Source organism: Lepisosteus oculatus, chromosome 2 (assembly GCF_040954835.1).
Source record: "Lepisosteus oculatus isolate fLepOcu1 chromosome 2, fLepOcu1.hap2, whole genome shotgun sequence".
NCBI lineage: Eukaryota > Metazoa > Chordata > Actinopteri > Semionotiformes > Lepisosteidae > Lepisosteus > Lepisosteus oculatus.
This window is the reverse complement of record NC_090697.1, coordinates 38,604,648-38,627,861: the sequence shown is the minus strand read 5'-3', so window position 1 is coordinate 38,627,861 and position 23,214 is coordinate 38,604,648. Positions and strand designations below refer to the sequence as shown.

General features: G+C 35.2%; 1 protein-coding gene and 1 long non-coding RNA gene across 4 annotated transcripts in view; one reads left to right on the top strand and one right to left on the bottom strand.

Annotated features, from left to right (window-relative positions):
• The window catches only part of LOC107077802 (uncharacterized), an 87,751-nt gene that overhangs the window by 45,904 nt on the left and 18,633 nt on the right, over positions 1–23,214 (top strand). The window lies entirely within an intron of this gene.
• fam49a (family with sequence similarity 49 member A) overlaps positions 1–23,214 on the bottom strand; it is a 58,023-nt gene that overhangs the window by 32,428 nt on the left and 2,381 nt on the right. The window lies entirely within an intron of this gene.

The following is a 23,214-nucleotide window of genomic DNA, read 5'->3' as shown; positions in this document are numbered from 1 at the left end:
CCCAGGCGTCTGCATGTACTGTATATAAACTAATAATGTTACGAAATACAGGAATCTAAAATGTTGATTACATTCAAGAACAAATTTTATACTTACAAGTTAGTAATCTTGCTTTAATCATTTGGCATTACTTATGGAATAGTAGACAGCTCTTTCTAGTTTGCTTTGCAATTATGTATGCTGCACCTCCCTCTCAAACTAAATGAAACAGAAATAAATGACATTCTGAAATGAATAACACTGCCATTTTATAATGGGAAGTGTATTGAGGAAGCAAATTAACCTGACAACATGATTTAAGTTCAAATTGGTAAAGAATTATGGCACATTAGCAATACTATGCACTTCCTCAAATTTAATCTTTTGATCGGAAAGGTCAAAGGAATAAAAGTTATATGAAGTCTGATGGCCCAGGCTGCTTGAATTTAGCTAGAACTTCCCCACATTTAAAGGAAAAACAAGTTGTTTCTAGAAGCAGCTCTCATAACTAAGCAGGTGATGCTTGTCTGACTGGACTGTTATGACTGGGGGGGGCACTAAATCATTTACAGACTAATTCATAAAGGTGTAGTACCCACTGGTAAGAACTAAATTTAGTGTAAATGTCCATCAGGTATTTCAGGAAACGCAACATTTCTAAGATTGATATTTGGAAAAATGTAACCAAAGAACAAGGTTATGGTCCTAGAGGGTGATGGGAACATTATACAAACAGCTGTAATCCAATGGGACAAATCTCATGGGTATTACAAATAATTATTGAATCCTTAATTATATAAAGATGAAGATCATTGTGCTGAAACAACTGTACTGTTAACGCTTCCATTCCAGTATAAAACTAATGATGGAATATCTTCATTGGACAGGAAAACAGCAAGTGTCCTTCTTTATCAATCTTCAAGAAGGATTAGCCTCAGTCTTGCCCAGGAGTTAAAAACAGGCAAAACATTTCCTGGGTTCAGACTGCCCAGCAATAGCCAGACTTCTACACAATTCTGTTTCACAATGACAACTGTCAGTTTTGTGATCCATTCCTTTAACTGTTGTGAAAGCCATGCTCTTAAGTTCAGTGAAAGGTTAGGAGAGAAAGAAGTTCAATGAACCATAAAACTGAAGCAATCCCATGAGAATATGAGACAGGAAGGAAGCGTAGATATAGCAAAATTTCACTTTCAGATGCAAATAAACAGTAATCTTCCTTTCACCAAAAACGAAAGCCATACCAATTGCTTGGCATCATATTGTTTAAACAAATACTGCTCATTACTTGGCCTTTTTAACCACAAATCCACAGTTCCACAGTGAGGTACACCTGAAAGACTACAAAGGACACTAAGCTTTACCTAATGCCTAAATTTAACCATTAGATAAATAACTACTAGCATAGAGATGGTATTCAGCTTTCTGCACTTACAAATACTCTCCTTCTAATACTACCAAACATTAAGCCATGAAAGTACCGAGTCAAGATCTCTGAAAAAAGCAACATAAATGTGATGAAAGCATTGTGATTGGGGCAAGACATCATTAGGCAGTAACCTTAAAATGTGAATCTGAAAAAGCAAACATTGCCCAGGAATTCATTCAGAAAATAACTTAAAAATAGTTAAATGCTGAAGTATTGCCAACACCTGTATACTGTATTATCATGATGACTGCAACAGTCAGTTTAATCCTAAATTATGGAAAGTGTGCAGTAGCGTTGTAAAGAAAGGTAGATTTTTCAGTATACATAAAAATAGTTAAAATATGCAAATTACCTTCACAGATTCCAAGATGCATTTCTAGCTAGAAATTACATTTCTGTGTCTTGCAAGTGATCCTCAATACAGTGGATTTAGTTTAGATTCTGGTTGAAATTTAAAAATGTCCAAATATGCACAGGTTACAAAGATCCGATGGTTCTTTTGATAATGATCTAACTGTACAAGCTGGTTCTTCAACTTTACAATATCAGAAGTATGAACTGCAGACAAATTCCCCTTAAAAATGAAAAGATTGAATGTAGAATAGCACTGATTTTACACGATATTGGACTATGGGAGAGAGGTCTTGTGAAGTTGGCCGATAGAAATTTCTCGACAGTATTAATATTGGCGGAAATATTAATCGTATCGCAATACAACCCAAGTTATCAGAGAGGCCGGGCCAATCTTTAAAATAGGATCGTGCATTGATATTATCTCCAGTATACTTCAGGATTTGCTTATCTGGGCACCACTTCTTAACGTAGCATGGGAATGACCAGAAACATTGCCAATGCAACCAAAGCGAAAAGAGGGAAAATGATCCAGTAAACCTCTTGATTTAATTATAATCGAGTTTGTCTAGGAAAAAAAAATGTAGTCTGAACAACTCCAGAACAGACGAGAAGTCACAGTGGATAAGCCAATGCCCTCAAAGGGATATTTAATCAAACACTGATGTTTAAACCCCAAAAATATACTTTAGGTGAATGCATCTCAATTCATACAGTTAAATGAAATCATTCTGTTGAACATGTTTTTCATGTTGAACATATGATCAAATATGCCAAGGTAGTAATCCAAAAATAAATATTACATTTCACTTTTTCCTATTAACATCATGATCACACATACAAATTCCTAGAATATACAGTAAAAATAAGTTTGGACTTTTGGAAGGCACTGTTTAGTTTTCCTCAGTTCTACTAGTAGTGTTTTCTAGACATCAAAACATACTTTATAAGGGGATTTATTTTAACAAAGCTAAAATGATGAAAATAATAAAAGCAAATACATTTCTAACCTTCATAACATAGGCACCAAATGCTGCCAGTCTTTCCTTAAATCTTCATAACAATATTGCGTCACGTCTAACAACGAATACAGAGGCCTATATTTAATTGCATTGCCCACCCTTAGTTTCAAGAGCTACCCTGAACAGTCTGTGAGAATACTGTTGATTCCTCAGACTCCTAGCATACAGCAGCAGTTTCTGAGATTTATACAACTGCAGCTTCTTTAGTACATAACTGTCACTACCTCATGCAGCTAATGATGCACACTAAGTGCATTCAACATGCATAATATTAAATAGCCTACAGGCATAATAGCCTATAGGCTCTTCTGAACAGTTTATCCAATGCAGGGATTGTGGAGGAGTCAGAGCCTATCCTGGAAAGTAACAGGTGCAAGTCAGAATACACCCCAGATGGATGCCAGCACAGTGTACACACACAGACACACAAATGGGGTAATCTTACGAGAATGTCTTACCAAAACCAGAACTGAGGGAGAAAAGCGGAACACCTGAAGGAAACCCACACAAATACAGGGAGAACATATAAACTCCCCAAATACTATGGAATATATGAAAAAGAATATTAAATGTTTTCCTCTTTTGTGCAAACTGTTATAAACTGGAAGAAATTATCATAGACCTTCAGCAACACACAGCATACTTTAAAAACAACATACAGTATATGTATTTTAATCAACAGAATGGACATGTTTTGCTCTATTCTTACTTTCTGTATATTACTGTACTATGAATGAAGGAAATTGCCTACATGTTTTCTTTATTCTAGTATGAACAAAAAAGCTTTAAAAGCCATCTTATATAGTATCAGATTAGATCTTTGCTACATAAAAATTCAAAATTATCAATAATTATGGAAATGACATTATGATTTAGCAAATGAACCACAGATGTCTTTCACTAGGTGTTATGACTGAGGGAGATAACTACAATTATCTAATAATGGAGACCAAGGGCAAAAAAGTGGCAATCCACTTCCAGATGAACTAAGTGATATTACAGTAGTATATTCCAAAGGCTAAATACATCAGTTGTTGGCAGAATGCTATGCAATACCTCATGTAATTCTTTTAATAATTTTCAAACATGCACAGCACAACAACAGAACCCCCTAAATTGAAACCAGCTCAGCCCTGTAATAGTAAGCTTTACCTTGCATAACATACTTTGTTACACTGCACACAAACACAACTGCTTTTACCTGTAAGGATTACAAGGTGGTAAATATAGAAAACTTAATTGTGCATTAAATTATAATTGCTATTATGTTATTTAGAATAATGTTAACATTCTGTAATGTTTCATGAGTTTGTGGTGAGTGCAATTCTTTATGAGGTGTGAAAATTACGCAGCCAGTCCCCATTACAAATCACCCTGCTACACGTCATTTTGCACTTTTGTTGATGAATTGATGACTCGACATAAAATTTCCCTGCTGTTGCATCATTTTTCAAGTTACCGAAAACCAGCAATTTAGGAGGTGATTATTTTATTCCAGAAACAAAAAGGATTGTTCATTCTCTACATTTAAAGTTAGTGCTCTTCACTATGTCTGGAAAACAAAATCTACCTTGAAGCAAATTACTTTGAATTGTGGTCTTGTCAAAACCAACAAAGTTGTGAGTTGGTGACACTATCCCTGTGTGTCTGCCATGGGTTATAGGTATATTTAATGTATATATGTGCATCTGAGCTGTATTTTGGGAACATATCTCAAGCAAATTATTCCTTATGGTTATTCATTTCCCAAAGCTACTTTGCTATGTTGCTTTAGGAATGCACCTGTATTTATAAAGGGACCCTCTGTACTGTATCTGGCTAGCTACAAGTGAAACACTAACTAATTAATGGAATAGTCTCTAACCGAATCTATTCCATTAATTCTTGTGGGGGGGAAAAATCTTTCTTTAAGGTGCATGTGCAGGTTTGCTCTCTTTATGATCCCATATTTACACTGTTCTTATGGGGAAAGGTTTCTCTGCAAAGGTCATGCTTTATGCCATGACTTTCTGGACCCTAGCCACATCAAACAGTATATAAGAGACCTTCTAATGCATGACATCCTCATTTATCTAGCTAAGTACTTGGAATAAAAAGAAAGGGTAAAAAGTATGGACGTAGATTGTAAAGTACGAAACCTGAACACGACAGTGTTGCCAATTTTAAATGAAGCGAGACCACTAGCTCCACGAAGATTGCACTGAACTAAACTAAACTAATGAATATTGTGATAATGTTAAGTACAAGTCAAACAACTTATACCAAGTACTACAATGAGTGAATCAATGTTCTGTGCAAAATGTCGTAAAGGCTTATAAATAAGTGATCCAAGACCATGCAGTTAATGTGTCTATTGCACATGCCACCTGTGAGCAAAATATAGCATCTCATATTCGGTCAGCTAACAGGAACAGAGCAAACCCCAGAGGAACAATTTAATGCATTAACCCTAAGCTGAATGGGAAATGAATGGAAAAAGAAGTGACCAGAGAAAATTCCTCGCAGAAGGTGACTCAGTCCAGAATCAAACCTAGGTCCTAAGAGCTCTGAAACAAAAGCAACAAATGTCTCAAAAATATCAATGACCAAAATATCAACTTAAATGTATACTGTACAAATATAATAACCTATTTTATATAGCACCTTTAAGAGTAGAATCTAAAAGCGCTTTACAGTAGCTGTAAAAAACGTAAGAACAGGAAATGACAGAATAAGCATATAAGAAACAAATGGAAAAGGGTACACCAGAAGATACAGTCATTAGAAAATGGAACAGACAAGCTTCAGAAAAAGGTTTTTGATTTACAAAAAATAACGTGGATTAATAAACATCTGAATATCTGAAAAGGGCTTTTCAAATAATAAACAAGCAATTTATTTTTGGGAGGTAGGGAATATAGAGTACAAATACTAGACTAGGGACAGACGTGGTTTGTTCTTTGATCATGGCTTAAATGTTATATCAATGCTTTTTGCAATTCCCTATGCTTACATACATAACACATTATATATAATAAGCATATTGGGAGGCATCAAAATAGAACAAATGAGTTTAGCATTAAATTGTAATAAAGCAGAACTAAACATATACTGTATATTTAGGCATCATGCATAATTAATGAAGTGCACATTATGCTGGAACACGAACAACACCACTGTTTAAACCCATTATCCACCAAGAGTATCCATTTTGATCAATGAATTTATTCCATAGCTTTTGTGTCCTCCAATTGCTTTTAGTAATGCTGGCATTCAAATGTGGCTTCGTCCTTACAAGAGCATTTAGTTCCCTTTGGGTATTGTTGATACAAATGACAATCTCAGAGGAGCTGAACTGGGGTCAGCAGGTAAATAAAAAGCCTAATCTAGCACATACATTGCGTCAAGTCAGCAAAGTCTTACAAATGCGTGTATCACGAACTTTATTCAAAAATATGATAGCATACTTATGGGTGAATTACAGTGCTTTGTGTTGAACAGAACATCAGTTTTTTCTTTGCCATTTAAAGGTGTTTTTGTGTTCAGGCAATTTATGTTTTTTTCTATGCCTGTGGAAGGTAGGAAATTGGTAAGTTGGTTTTGTAAATATATAGCTGTAAATGTTTGTGGTGCCATAAACATAACAATAAATTGTAAAAGCCTGCCACTTGGTTAGTACTCCATTGCAAAAATGTGCTGGGGAAATAAACATACTGTGTAATGCTCAGTATTCTCTGACTATGGTGTACAATTTTTGGAGAACTACAGGAGCGTGGACCACTGCTTCCGATACTTAAGGAAATGTCCTACACTGACAGGCTGAAGGAACTGAACTTTTTCAGTCTTCACCACAGAAGACTATCTGAAACTAGTATTCAGAATTCTCAAAGGCATTAAAAAACTCGAACAAGCACCAAGCAGATGTCTTCATAATGAACAATGAAACACAAACCAGAGAACACAAGTGGAAACTACTCTGAAGTTAATTTAAAACCACGAACAGGAGAAACTACCTACAGTATATTGTTGAAACTGATACCTTAGCTTTTTTTAATGAAATGGCTGATTAGACCCTTTGATCAATTATTTACTAACAAGCAGACTAGTTGGGCTAAATTTATATATGAGCAATTTTGGATTTCACTGTTACTGTAGATTAAATAAAATAATTTAGAATTATAGTAATATACCACCAGTAATATTCTATATGTTGAAACTGTAGGAAATGGACCGAAAAATTGGACGTTTTAAAACTTCAAACTGAGTACAGAAGCAAATAAAAGACAAAACAAGCAATTAGAGGCATAAGTTAGCTATGAAGTAGTTCAGGTGGGGAGCTGCGTCAGCATGCAGAGTCTGGAAAGGAACAAGTAATTGGTTTATTCCATGCTGAAAAGACCAGACAGAAAACGCAATATTTCGACTGTGAAGCCTTCTTCAGGTGTGAGAAAGGCAGGGCAGACAGCTAAGATTAAACACAGAACAACAAAAGAGGGGAGAGGAATTAGCTATGGTGATTTAGAGCCTAGCTAGAATGAAAACCAGCAAATGTTGGCATGTACCAAAACCAGGCTTGAGAAACATTGATCAACAAAACTAAATAATTTAACTATATTACATCTGATCACATACATGTAATTGTTAAGCTAGATTTTATCAATCATATAAAAATTCACTGACTCGGAATAAGGATAGCACAGAAGTGCACTTGTTCACCAGAGACCCTAGTTTAGGTCACTAGTTGAATGTGACTGGTAGGGAAGGGGTTAGCTGGCCAGAGCCTTCACAGTGAATCCACAAGGTTGTAAAAACACTATGAGAGATGTCCTACTCCTATTACTTATGCTAACTCTTAAAGTAGAGTCTTCAGTATTTAAGAACATAAATGGCTACAGTCGGGGGTCCGGTCACTATGCCTCTCCAAGTGCAGTACAGATGTTGCCCAAATGTAAAGAAACAAATTCTGAAGGTGTACATAAAAAAAAACTAGCTGTTATCTACAAGACTATCAATACCCAGTGACAGTACTGATGAGACTCAAGAGTTTTCCTTAAGCTACTGTTTTATTCATAAAATCACCAATTCCTTATCCCTCAAACATGACTACCTACACAGGAGACAGACTGCACATACTCTCCAAAATATGCATATCAAGGCACAGAGTTTGGCCAAAGACAGCCAAGATTCTGTCCATCAATGTCTGAAGTTCACAGTCCAGTCTACCCTCTCAACTGTCACCACCAGTTATAAATCAACTTGAGAGAACCATTTTAGAATGTATTAATTTTTACTAGTAAAAACACAAAGGAAATATGTAATCCATTAATTGTATGAACAACGTTTTAATGATAAGATTGTTACAATGAGTATATACATGTAAATAAAGCTTGATTAACTGATTCATGTAATATTTAAATATCGGCAACAAAACCAGTCCAAAACTAGTACATTTATTCAGTAATTAATAGCTGCAGAGTTACAATATTGACTCCAACATCATGTTCATAATAAATTAACAAAATAATCACATTGGTCTTCTAAAAGTTAAGAAAAAATGTATTTAGCGATTTACTGATGTGCATAACAGTATTACAAAACCCATGTCTGGAAGAAATACTTTCATTTGAAAGGATGGGAGCACTATGTAATAACAGCCTGACTCATGCTTTACATTCTTTCATTCTTCAAGGTAATAATTTCCCAAAGCATTGCTCTGTGACTCAAATGCTATCATTAAACACTGATGTAAAATATGCAAGGAGTGGTAAATGTAAAGTCACCAGTTTCTTTCAAAACACATTATACATTTTCTTATGAAGATAAACGTGCCCACTGCAAATACAGAAATAACTTGCTCAACATGAAATTAGAAGTAAAGAAAACATGACTGCTGAGTTTTTTGTACTAAATGAAGCAACACAACTGGACACACTCTCTAGCAGTTTGAAAGGTTTAGTTTTTTTCTATAGTGTATATGTACTGATAGATATTTTAAAACTCCTAAGTTTTAAGAAGGTAGGCAATGTGTCCCACTAAACTACACTTTTATTTTGGTTTATTGATCACAAGCTCTTTCTCCCATTATTTAGTTTGCTTGCAAATGTACAGTATACTGGATTCCTAAAGATCTGCTACATCTGAGCTTAACTACAGAATATACATCAGTGGACATCAAACTTCACTCCAACTATAGCAGTGTTATGTACAATCCCCATCTTACAACATTAAGAAACTGAATGCAGAAGGCATGTGTTTCATAATCAACATTTAACAATGCCCCCCCCCACCAACCACAGGTTCTCTCTCATTTCAACACAAACTTATAAAATTGTTCCCATTGCATCAAACATTTAAGATACTAAACGGTTTAAATTGCTGCCTAAGAAGTGTTAAACTACCGAACATCCACAATTGTTAGCATTCAGTATTTGACGAAAAAATTCAGCAACATTGAGGGTTATGGTTCATCTCCTTCTATGCACTGTTTTCAAGACTGTAAGAACGCAGCTCACTCCACTAGAAATCCTTTACAAATAAGAAAACAAAGATCCAAATAAAAGATGCTATTACAACGGTGGACCAACATTATCCACCAGATAAATTTCCATTAAATAATACTCTAAACTAAGAAATTTTACTTTAATTATAACATAACGCATGAAGTACAGTAGGTTAGTTGTAAAACTAGAGAGCTATAATATCACTCTAAAAATGTCACTTGATAACATCTGACCATTGTATTATAAATTTTAAATATAATTTAAAACCATATCTGTCAAGTCTTAATTTGAAAAGCTAAAAATATAAACACCAGCTCAAACTGCCACTTAAACTTATGGTACTTAAGAACTTTCATTCTGTGTAGAAACTTTAGTCAAGTAATTTTCTGTTCCTGAGATTATTCATCTTGTGCGTCTCACTAAATGGTCAACGATGTTATGTTCCTGTACTATAGTACAAAATGGTAGAATAGTACAAAATTGTTCCACAATAACAAAATAAACTAAAACAACGACATGGTACTATTTTTGGAATAATCACGTGGGCATTTTGTATGTTTTAAAAGAAATGTCTCGAGTCAGACTATCAAGGATGAGAGGACAATTGGTCATATGTGCAGAGCTACAGTCGTCTTCAAGGTCAGCAACACACAAGAGATCACCACTGAGCACTTTAAAGAAGCAACATCAGAAAGGCACAACAAATCTTAAAGATTAAAGTTAAAGGAGTTATCCGTTTGTTGTTAGCAGATGCATTTTATTTAATGCAATGATCTTCTATGACATTTTAATGTTTCTTCAATACGTTGCATGTCTGTATAAGACTATTAAAATTAATATCCCCCCCACCCAAAAAAAAAAGAATTTGTTTTAAAACACCTTAGTGTAACATATCTTGGATGCATAGGTACTGTATGACCTTAATGTTTCTTTATTAACCCTATACAATTTCTTGCATTAGGAAGCTTGGGATCAGAGCGCAGGGTCAGCCATTGTACGGCGCCCCTGGAGCAGTTAGGGTTAAAGGCCTTGCTCAGGGGCCCAACCTATATAGTCAGTTGAGTGGTGATTCAAAGTTTCAAAATGCAAAAAGATCATCTTAGCTTGAGGTAAATGTATATCAGTTTATAAATAAAAAATGATCACTGCTGTAAATGCCTTACCCATAATAACTATGCTTAATTAGCTCTATATGGTTCAACAAAATATGTCCACTCACTTTTTGGTCAGCAAGGTTTTGTTTAGCTGCTCTGCACATTACTCTCAAAATAACGGTCACCTGACATAAGACACAAAAAACTGTCTTGAACTAAAGCAGTATTGCCTAGCTAAAATAAAGGTTTTAGAAAGGGATAGTCTGTAGAGCATTATTTACACAAAGCAGGTTTTAGGCTCATTAATAGCAAAAAGCAATTGGAAAACTTAAAAAGTCAAACGTTCTCAAACCATACCTCTGAATGTTAATTTAGAGACTAAATGACTTGAGAGCTACAGTACATGTGTGCTGGTGGTAATTAAAACAAGGAGCTGTAAGTGTGCTCATGTACATGAAATGGTAATTTAACAATTATGAAAATACCTAAACTAATCAGCTTAAACAATTTTGGAACATATTTCTGGGTGAATGTAACAATTTCAGTAACACAGGGTCCCGGCTTCAATTCCAGGCTGCATCTCATCGATTCTCATCGTGTTCAAGCAGGTTGTCAGCAGATGCTGTATCCCATCCAGGGTTCTGTTCTGTGTCCATGAACTTTGCTAGGAATAAGTGGCTGTCTGATAATGGATGGAGACAAGGATATTCTCTCATTTGCAGAAGTTGGGGACAAGCGCCAATGCTCAAATTAAAGGATAAACAAACTGTAATATTTGATTTAGCTAATGATATAAAAATGTATTTGTTCTAATCAAACGTACTATAATAACAGTAATCGGAGAAAGCTGTAATATTGTGGCATCCCTCCATACAGCACAGTTATGTCAAAGCATTCGGTTTCAATTGCAAAAGAAAAATCCAAATAAAATGAACGGTATACTTTATAAATATATCACTTTGATAAAATCAAGTACCAGCAGTGGCCAATGTAATTCCAAGTTGTAATTTTGTCTGTTTTCAAAAGCTTAGTCACTATGCAACGTCAACCTACAGCAAAATAACACCAGAAAACATCATTATTGGATTTGGCAAAAACTGGAGACAAATCACAGAACATAAAAAATAACTCACAGTAGTGGTTATATTCAAGAGAAAACATGAAAAAAAAACAATAAACTGGGAAAAGACAGCTGTCTCCACCTCAGACTTAAGTTAATGTAACCAGGAGTTCAGTTCAGCACAAAGGCGGCTGTCTTGAGTTTTTCCCTTATATGGGAAGGAAGGCCCCGACCACCACCACAATGGCTGCTTGCTTCCTTTGCATATGGCTTAGTTCAGTCGTCATTGTGCTTCTTTGGCTCCTTACTCTTCCCTCAAAATGCAAACAACTTCCACATGGCACGGTCTGCTCATTTTAAAATAAAGGAATTTGTGGAAATTCTGATTTAGTGGATCAGATTGCAGGGCTTGTTTATTTCTCTCCCTCTTTTCCTTTTTTTTAACCCCCTGGACTAAGAAGTAAACTACAATCACATTGTGTGTTGGCACAAGCCAAATGTACATTCATCACGTCACAAAAATGTTCTAGCATGCACATCACTGGGGGTATCTACTGTATATCCTATACATGCTGCATCTTACAGTATGTCCCCAGATAGGCACAGAGTTCCTCCCACGTACTTAACACAGCTTGAATGGCACTTCTGTTCAGTAATCCGTGCTTCACAAAGACACTGCGGTATAAAAGAACTGTGTCATAGTTAATAGGGGGAGTGGAAGTAATCTCTGCTTGGCGATTCATATCAAGATTATTCTGCTGTATATTACTTCTTATTAGACTAATAATATTTTAGCTTTAATGTAAAACCTTTGATATTTTACATTTCCCAGCATTCGTTAAGTTTCTTAAGAGTGCACTTTACCATTCATTATTTTTTATTTCCCCTTAGCATACGCAGTATCACTTCTGCATTCCTGTATAAGGACCTTGAACCCAGCAGATACTTCAGAAATATAAATGACTGTTGTCTTCTTTTGAAAAATCCAGGTTGGGACTAACTTGACTGCAGCCAGTGTTTACATATATCTTGTATAACAAGTTTAAATACAAGCCAATAACATTTCAGTTCAAACGAAAAGAAGTCGATTCAGTTCCTTTTTCACAGGCAATGAAAAGTAGTTAAAACAGCTGCAAGAGTTCAGAGAAAAAACTATAGCAAAATAATCATCTTGGTTGATACCGTAGAAGCCCACAGACAAGATAACTCACTGACAAGAAAACCACAAAAAGAGACTCGAAGACTCATAGGAATTAAGAAAACCTACAAGTCCATTAAATGTTAATGTAAATGGACATTTTACAGCATGTCCATAGTGTTCAAATAACTCTTTTATGAACATACACAAATAAAGCATTTATAGCCCTTAGAAGATTCATTAGTAGCATTTTACAAAATTATATACTGCATAAATTTGAAAGGATTCTGAAATCCATAACATTCTTATGGATTATGATTATATTATGATTATATATATATTATATTCAGAAATGTAATCGGTAGTTTTGTACTTCCATACAATTTATTTTAAAAATATGATTCTTGGGTCTGCTTGTTCACTGCTCTATTACACTTTAATGTTAAGCATCACAACGGTTACCAAGACATCGTAAGGCATTTAAAAGGCTTACATTGAACAATCAACAATAACCCTACACCTAAAATCAGAATCGTCCAGAATCTCTTAAAGGGGAACTGCAATGCTATTTTCATATTTCCAAGTCACAAAGAATCAGCATTGATGAGTGCATTTCAAACCACAATAAAAGTGTACACATTAACTTGTAAAACCTCCAATTTACATTAAAAAATATGGTATGTGCTGCACCACATTCTGCGATTCAGAAAGAGGCGGCCCTATGATATTGTAAACAAGCAGGCTCATGAATACATCTCTTTTAATCCAACAGAAATATTGCTTTTGATTTTGATAAGTTTTCCCAACAAATACTACTTACTGGTTAACTGTGCAGATCACGTCGGATCAAATCTACGGGTCTGCTGTACAAGCTATATTGTTCATTATAGACCATAGTGAGAGGGAAGGGCCGCCTCGCGTTGCAATCACGGGAACTCTAAAGTTTTCACAGAAAACAACCTCCTGACTCTGTACTGTATATTCAAGGTGTTCCGAGTGAATTAGCGCTTGGTACTTAAGACTTACAGATTTTAAATCTAAAGATTTAGCATTAGATTATTTTTTTAATTTCCTGCCAAAGGACATACAGAGATAGAGAGACACAAAGGAGCCAGATTGTAAACTGGGTAAACTTAAATCACATCCCAGACTGCTTGTGTTTTACCCATGTGCTTTTTTCCTCATAAGTAATCCCATATCAATATTTTAGCATCCTAAAAGATATAAAAACTGTAACAGAATTACAAGTTTTTAAGTATGCGATTACTGTTGTCAAGATTTTATCTGATTAAGTAACAAATCTTTCCTTATTATTACAAGTTACTTGTAATCAGTTCCTTCAATACTGCATTTAGTGTTTTACAAATGACAACAGTGGACATTATCTTATTATAGCCTATTGACTGGAGGAAACCCATTGAAGCACAGGGGTAAAATACAAACACCATGCAGAAAGCACCCCAGGAATTAAATCCAGGGGCCCAGACATTCAAGACGGCAATATTTCCCCCTCTTTTTAAAGTAATAGGTGAACATTACAGTGTTTGAAAACAGCAGGTTTCATGTGCACAGATCAAAAAGGTCCGAGTCCAATGAATGAAGCATTTGACACCACTGCTGTTGAAATTTAATTCAAGGGAAATTACTTTAAAATGTCTCACAATCTCATAAATTCTCAATACAGCAGCACATGAGGACAATAAATACCTAAATAGGAATCATTCAAATAACAAAATCTGCACAAAAAGGCAAGAACATAGGAACACACTGTTGATTCTGGCAATCCTTCATAGTACATTACTTTCTATGGTCAGCACATAATTCTTAATTTGTACAATGACAAACAGATGCATTGAGCGATTGCACTGGGACAAAACTAAACCAAAAGGGTCAACACCTACACTTTTGATTGTAAATGTTTCTCAAAAACGGTGTTATATTTAGCCTGTTGCAGCTTACAATTAATGAAGTGTGCAAAAGCAGCATAATTATTGATAAATGCATGAAAACGCACATTATGACTAAAACATGAAGACGCAGAACTTAAATTTTAAAAACAGGATTGTAATCACCCTTAAGTGTCAAAAAGTAAGAAAACTCTTCGAATGAGAGAAACCAAACAGGCCTCCATATAATATTAAATCTCCCAAAATTCATGAAATGTGTGTACTATTGTTCTTTAATACACATTTTGTTAGTCAAATACATATAAAATGCCCATTACCATTCTTCTCATAATCTTTACAATACTTTACTATAAATTCTCCTTTTTCCATTACTTAAATTACATCTAGTAAGTGCTTAGGGAAAACATTTTCACATATTACACTTCCTTCTACAGGAGTTTAAACTGATTCTTAATTCTGTATTAGAAAAAAAAGCTGCACTCTGATCACAACAGGAAGCGCTTTGTGGGAGTAAGAAAGCACTGAAGTTCATAAACCAGTATTCTTGAATACTGCAGCTACAGTGTTAACCCAACCAGCAACAAAACAAAGCCAGAGCAACCACACTTACAAATGAAGCACTATCAGCTTTGAACTGAAAGTAAAAATGTGACAAAAGGCAAGCAACATTGTTGAGGTGAAGGATTCTTAAAGATTTTTTCTATTGAAATACAAGTCATACAACTTAATTTTGAAACTTTAGTCTGTTATTATTTGCATTAAACTACTCTTATTTTATACAATTTTCACAGCTTACTGAAACACTCATTCATCCTAGTGAGTAGCAGTAAAGATTATGGGATTGTTAATCAGTCTTTCCAACAGTAAATTTTGAATCTCTATAGAGCTCCATGAAGCAAATAAAACAGCATGTTTGAAGACAGGTTAAGAATTCTCAAATGACTAAGAATGTCCCATTTTCATGCTTAAATATTTATAAAAACTACAAAGAAGCAAATATAAAAGTTTACCTGCTGCCATACTGTAAGTATGTCAGATATCTTAAAGACATGAATTATTGATAAGAAAACAGATTAAAAAACTGAAAAGATTGTCTAAAAATAATCACATGCAGCTGGCAGACCAAGAACATGCTTAACTCTGAAACATAAGAAATAATTTGAAAAAGGTAAAATCATTGTGTTTAGTGCTTGCAAATTAAAAGTAAAGTTCTCAGAACAAGTAACTGTCCTTGTCTAAACTAATGAAGGTGTAATTAATGTTGTTAATAGCATACTAAAACAGCAATGCAATGATCCCGGTCCTGGACAACATCTGTTTTCAGGGCTTTAGTTTTGTGATTCAGCAGTACATTTTAGAATGTGGATCTCCAGAACAAAGACAAGTATGTCATGACTAAAAAATTATTGACTTAGCCTCCTGTTACACTACATTGTAACTACACTACTTAAGTATCAGATAAGCTTCTCTGGTAGGAAAGACATACATTTCAGTCTCCTTACACACATTCACCACTTCACACAGATATGGATGTTCTTATAATAAAGCGATACTGGCTGCTCCATCGGCCATTTCTATAACCACCACTTGGACCTCATTGTAATCACCAAATGCCAACCATGTAAAGATCAGAAAACAATCACAAACAATGTCCAATTATCAGGAAAAGAAAGATGTATAACTACTTCAATGGCCAGTAACCAGGCTAGAAGGTGTGAGGCTTTAACAAAAGAGGTTTAAAACTATTTTGTACAAACTCCTTTGCCCAAGTTTGAAGTTTGTCATGTTGAACCCTACAATCTGTACAAGCCTTCTCAGCCTGCCTCTATTACAAGTTGTTAAACATGTGTCTTGTCAGAGGTATGCTCTCTTCCTGTTGTTTACTTTACAGTGGCTGAAAGACACAGAAGAAAATACTTACAAATCTCTTGATGCGTCACTTTTCCCTGACTACTTTTCCTTGAGTGGAGTCTTCCAAGTCTCACTAATCTCAATGAGAATTTTCAAAGTAAAGAGTTAGTGATGACTTCAATTCAGAGAGAAAGGACCAACTTCTGTAATACACGAGAAGAAACTATGTTGCAATAGCAACACTCAATCAGCTGGATCCTACAGAGACATCTAGACTGCTGCCAGACAAATGGCTTGGTGATTTAACCGTTAACTTAAATTGCCAAGACTGCTTATCTCTAAATCTAGAAGAATTGAAACCATTTTTGTATTACCTAGCTCTCAGTCATATGTAATATCTTCATTGGCATAAAATAAAGCTCATGGTCCCTTCCTCCATCTCTGCTACTATAACTGCTTCTAGACAACAACAAATGGTGGATTGGGAGAATACAGATTTACTCCACCTCTATGATGACCATTAGAAGCATCTTCTGCTAATGAACCTGCTAGGACACTTTGAGAAATGTATGTGTATGCAACTTGTGAATGTGTTTTGTACCACAATTTTCAAGGATTTTGGAGGCAACTGGGCTTTGCCCTTGACAATCTTGTTTGCCTTCACTCACATGCCTCCTGTGAATATATTTTCAGAGGTAAAATTATAATAAAACAAACAAAGACACGAGACAGATTAACCATCATCTCCTAGTTAGTGAACCTCTCGTGGATGTCAGTTTCAAGTCTCTTAAAACCTTGCTGCACTACTTTACATCCTCAGACTTGCAGTGACAAATCCAACATCTGACAATTATACAGATAATTATAATTCATTACACTGTCAAAGACATTAAAATAGGCTAAATAGCACCAGGGTTTCCCACAGTTGTATACAGGCAGGCAGGCTGCCTGGCCAAACAAATGCTTGAATATATATTGAAATACTGTTTCAAAGTAAAACACCCCAAGATCATCTTCCAGCCAGCATCCATGATAGTATGCAATCGCTTAGCACTCAAGTTTCACACTTTGGTCTGAAAATGCAGCTACATTAAATTAAGTCCAGGACTTTTTTTAAAAAGAGGGCAAGTGACATCAAATATTACAGTTTATATTTTATATTTTTGGCAGTTCAGCATAATTCACATAACCTCAGAAACATGCACTTTTAAATCACCAGACATTTCTATTGTTATGCTTGAAAAGGATCACCTTATTTTCACGACCAAATACAGTTCAATTTATCTAGCACACTGAGATATCAATAGTTTTTATTCTATTGAACCACAAAAAGTTCACATGGCATTTTAAATTATTTCAAATTACTTTCCTTTGACCATGGCAAAGTTGAAAAAGAATAACTCTAGAGATTCAAACATTTAGGGGTCTCACTCAAAACAATGATTTGGTATTCCAGTCATCAATTCTACTCATAACAGATGTCAAGGCTGAATATGACAAAGGGATATTTAGCACTGCAGAATGCCGATTTCTCTGCATGTCATGCACAAATAATTCATACAGAACTCCTTTGTGAAATGAGATTTGGTTTTGTTTAACTGTGACTAATAAAATCACGAATCACTAATAAATGCAAGTTGTGCAGAATCTGGCCTTTTATGAGGCAAAAAGGTTTGACAGTTAAAATAAACTTGTTTTTATCCTGTATAAATATTTTCAAATTATTGTGAAGAGGCTAGGGCACACCATTAAATGTGCATTTCTTGTAAATAAAGGTTGGCAGCAGTTGGAACACTTTTAGCAAACTACCATTACTTGTAATGACTACTTATAGCGATTTCACTCAAAACTAACCTTTCACAAAATTTCGTTATAAGAAGCTATTATATCAAATACGAATACAAAAACTTTTCTGCTACAGTTTGTGGGAATTTTAGAATTATTGTTGCTGAAAATTATAGGAGTGATTAACAGAAAACAAAATATGGATCACTTGTCTGAAAAACTCTTAAAGCCGTAAAAGTCCTTTGTAATGTTTCCTAGATTATGAATGTACAGCCAAAATACATCACTTTATTATTCTGATTGGACCAACTAGTTCTTTTCCATCTCCCATCTTGTATATAAGCTTGCAATTGTCTATATTCATATTCTGATGTGCAGTACAGTATATGAAGGAACCCTGTAGCCTCACAAGAACTGCTCAGCTAGATAGCACGGATGTAGACCATGGTTTAAAAAATTCAGTTAAGATTATATTAGCCTCTCATGACGGCAAGGTGAGACCCTTCTATTCACACTCTTACTAACTTTCACCCAATCAGCTCTCTGTCTGCCTTTGAAGGTGAGAGTTCTGAAGTGTTTAAAAAGAACAAACATCAACAAATTATCACAGATATAAATGCTACATGATAGGAGCCCTCCAAAATGAAAACGTAGGCGACACTTTTACAGCTCTATCATTCTATACAGACACTAAATAAAAGAAGCTGTCTGTTGAAAGAATAACATTTGTGTGCCATGACTTAACAGGGCATTCAAGACATTACCAAAGTGTACAATAATGCTACCTGACAAGCACTATGCCATTACAAAACCTAAATACTGTGCAACTAATTATACAACAAAAATGTTTTGTCGTAAAATCTGTATCAAAGGTTGTACCAAGACTGCTAGCGCATTCCCTGATGTAGCCTATCACAAAAATAACTCCATGCTTACTGGGAAAAGATGTTTCATTGTGTTGTTTACAGCAATTGTCCGCTGCAGCTTTTGTGATTAAAGGGTGGTTTCCAGAAGTTTAGGTAATCTGTAGTTAAATTACAAAAGGGTGCATATACAGTTTTTTAATTAATATATTATTCAAATGCTCACACTGAAGAATACTTTGGCAGCAATCACAGCTACAAATCTTTTTGGTTACGTCTCTACCAACTTGCACTCCTGCCTGGTGCAACTGGGTGTAAAAAAAAAAAAACATCTTGGCAAAAATTTGCCCTTCCATGTTTCTTCTGGATATCTTATAGACAGCTTTTTTCTAGTATTTCCACACATTCGCAATAGGATTCAAGTCTCTGACTGGGCCACTCAAGGGAATTCACTTTCATATTTTTAAACAATTCCATTGTAGCTTTGGCTTTATGTTTTTCCACCACTGAAAGATGAATTTCACCCCTAGTTTTTCTAGGTGTTGCCTATATTTGCTGCTACCACCATGCTTGACAGCTGTGGTGGCAGTAACTAGGAAATATGGCGTGCTGGGCTTGGACCAAAAGTAACTCTTGGGATTTAGACCAAACTTTCTAATTTTATCTTGTCTGACCACGGCATGTTTTGCTACATTTATGCAGGACCTCGCAGAATCTTTGTCGCAAATTCCACGCAGCATATGAGATTGAGATTTCATACAGACCGCTTTACGGAGTGACCAGAATTTTGGTGACTGATGCACATTTTCTCCAATCTCAGCTTTTGAAATATGCTTTTTCAAAATTGTGAGTGCCCTCGCTGTGGCATCCCTCAACAGTTTCCTCCTTGGCCAGCTGTTCTATTTTGAGGGACTGGTCTAGGCTGTGTTTGGGTGGTATAAAGCACTTTCCATTTCTTGATGGTCGAGTGATGGTTTTCAATGACTTTCTGCCTGACTTGCTTTGAAAGATTCAATCATGAAGTCCAAGAAACTTTGCTTGAAATTCACTACCTGACTGAGGGACCTTGCAGAGATTGCAATTTACATGATTCCAGAAGGCTATTGCTGCACACAGAGGCCACTCAACTAATTGTGTGGCTTGTTAAGGTGCACTGAATTTAATTTATGTTCACCACAGCAAAGCATTATCATGACTTATTCATTATTCTTTCATATCATGTCTTCACTTTTTTCTTTTTGTTTTTTTTACTTTAAATGTGTGGAGGAGTTATTCACAAAAATTATTCGCTACTTAAAAACGCCATGACTGCACGATTTTAAAGCAACAAAATGAGATCACTGGACAAGGGTCTGAATAATTTTGCAAGGCACTATACAAAAAAGGCTGGGGGGGGGGAATACACCAGGGACTTTTAACCATCTGCTCTACCTTTTTTTTGTTTTTACATGACTTTTGTAGAATGACAACTCGGCAATTTCTGGAAAACATCAGGGCTTACTGGTGCATTAGATGGTTCAAGAAGCACGGGTTCACTACTTGCCCAGTACCTATTGCACACCTATTCAGCACCGCAAAGCCAACTTAACATTTTCTAGGAAACAAGATGTTTCTTCTTCATCACATGCCTTGGTAGACAGGGACTTGATAGTCATGATAGTATTTCTTAAAATTATATGAAATTAACTGTAGACATTGTTATTAATATTTATATTCAAATGTGACTTCCCAAAATGTTTTTAGATGCTACCATTGACTTTCCTTTCTAGCTCTGAATTCCAAAACTCTGCAAAACAGCAAAACTACACAACTGGCACCTACACTAAGTTGATTTATCAGATGGCAGGTGACATGTTGGCATTTTTATACATCTTTCATAAACATATGGCACCCTGGGTTGCCAATATACGCAAGAGATACTTTCTTCATTAATCTCGGTTTTAAAGGCAAGTCAACACTCTGCTCAAAGGTGCAAACATACCTGTAGAATAACCCACAAGAAGAACAAAAAAACAATATTGCCCCCTTCTCTACTGTACATCCTTTATTACAATTATATCAAATATCACAACTATTTCCTGGAGTGTACAGTATAATGTGCTCTTTAGACTTTTATTCAAATTCAATAAAAGTTTGCAAATATGAATGCTATAATAATGTGTAACACTATATCACTTATAATGTACATGTTACAGCTGTAAGCCAATGTACTGAAAGACACTACTCTCAGGTGCAGTGTGCATCTTTCGAAAGCATCGCCCCACCTCTCCCCTTGACAAATTGGAAGAAATAGATTACATTTTTTGTAATCACTAAACTAAACAAAAAAAAAATCCCCAGAGTAATAGCAGTACTGTTAAAAGCAAGGTATCCCATGAGAATCTATTCTCATGATAATTCTTCAGAAGGATTGCACACCTGAGCACAAATCAAATTCTCAAACCTCATCTCAATTACACAATGCTAATTCTGAAAGGCTAAACCATTTTTAATTTGGGTAGCAAGGTCTATAATGTCCACCACACATGCCGCTATAGAACAGGCTACACAAAATATTTCCTAAAGCCCCCGTATAAGTAATTATGCCTAAAGTGGTTAATTCACCATATTGAGCCATATTGTCATTTTATTATTTTGGCCACATTATGCCGCATGGGTACAAATGTTCCTTGTACTTAAGATACTTAGAATTTTGTATATATAGTAAGACACCCTGGAAATGTCATCAGCTAAGCCAATAAAAATAATCCTCTAAATTCTAAAACACTTTCAGAGTAGACTGCTCAATTAATCTAGGGTATATCCTGTTATCCAATACAGGTGTATAAAATTGTACAAGAGGCCTCAAAGGATTAACAAAAGACTCTACACACTTGCACTCTGCCAGCTGGATGACCAGCACAGCCCCTTGGACAGCACACAATGCATTTACAGGCTGCCAACAGCTTCACAGTCACTACAGCTTTTTGCTCTCTTTCGGCCTTTTCACACAGTCTATAAAGACATTTACATCTCTGCAGGATTTCAAGCGTCAAGGAATTCCAGACAAAAGCAAAACAGCATATTACAGCTGTAAATGACTGCAACCATTACTTAAACACTATAGCCTAGTGACAAAACAAAGAACAGTACATGATGGACGATGTTCAAATCCTAATAGGTAACCCTATTGTTATTAGTTACGTTTAACATATCGTGCATATTTAAGCATTTGTTTTCAGATAGTTCTAAAAGAGGCGCCTTCCTGCCAAGTGTCAGTGAGTGGGCCACTGTTTTGGAAGCACTTCAGTTGAATTGCAACAATTTTATTGTAGTATATTTTCACAAAATACTAAATGGAACTTAAAGAAAGCAAGAAAATTATGAAAATCCCTAATATGCTGCAAAGGTCTATGTCTAAATCAAAGTCAAATAATGACCATTCTTATTTTAGCAGACTTGCTGGAACTACTGTATATACGTGAAGCTTTGGTGTCAGAATGGAGGCTTATGGCTTAGTGCATCATTTTCTACTTCCAATGTGTAAAATTACAGACCAGGGTGAATGTGCATTATCTGGATTTTTTTTTACCACTAATTATACTGACCAACCAGCATTAGCCACTGATAACCTGTTTCTTCCTGAAGCTGCCAAGTCTCTGCATTTGCTTTAAAAAAAACTTAAAGAAAAAAATGTGAAACTCAAACTTAGATGTAACGAAGTATGAGCAATGCATTCATAAATTTACATCACACAGCATTACTACACAAGTTCTGTACCTAAGCAACATGAGTTACTTTAGATTATCATATTGCTTCCACGATGACAGACTTAAAAGGAGGAACTATTATGAATTGCAAGATATGTGCACTTAATTTGATTTAGATTTTTAAAACAGTAGCAAATAATTTTACACAATATATCAATAAACAGACTACAATAAAAAGATGAATGTTTGCGGGTACAAAATCTACAACTATTTATTATGTTCTATATTGATTAATGAAAATTAACTGTGCATCACATCAAGAAGTATAAAGCAAGAACATTGCTTTTTCAAATAAAATACAAGTTATTTAAAAAGACAAACAGGTTTTGCAAATTAAAATTAAAAAGAATGGACAAACCCCTGGCAGGAGAGTTATTATTTGATACAGAAGAGTGCTGTAAAAAATGAAAATACAAGGTGGTAAACACTCAGCTTAAAGAACCTATGAAAAACACTTGAGTGATTATGTTAAAGCATCTTCATCATATCTAGACAATATGGATAAGC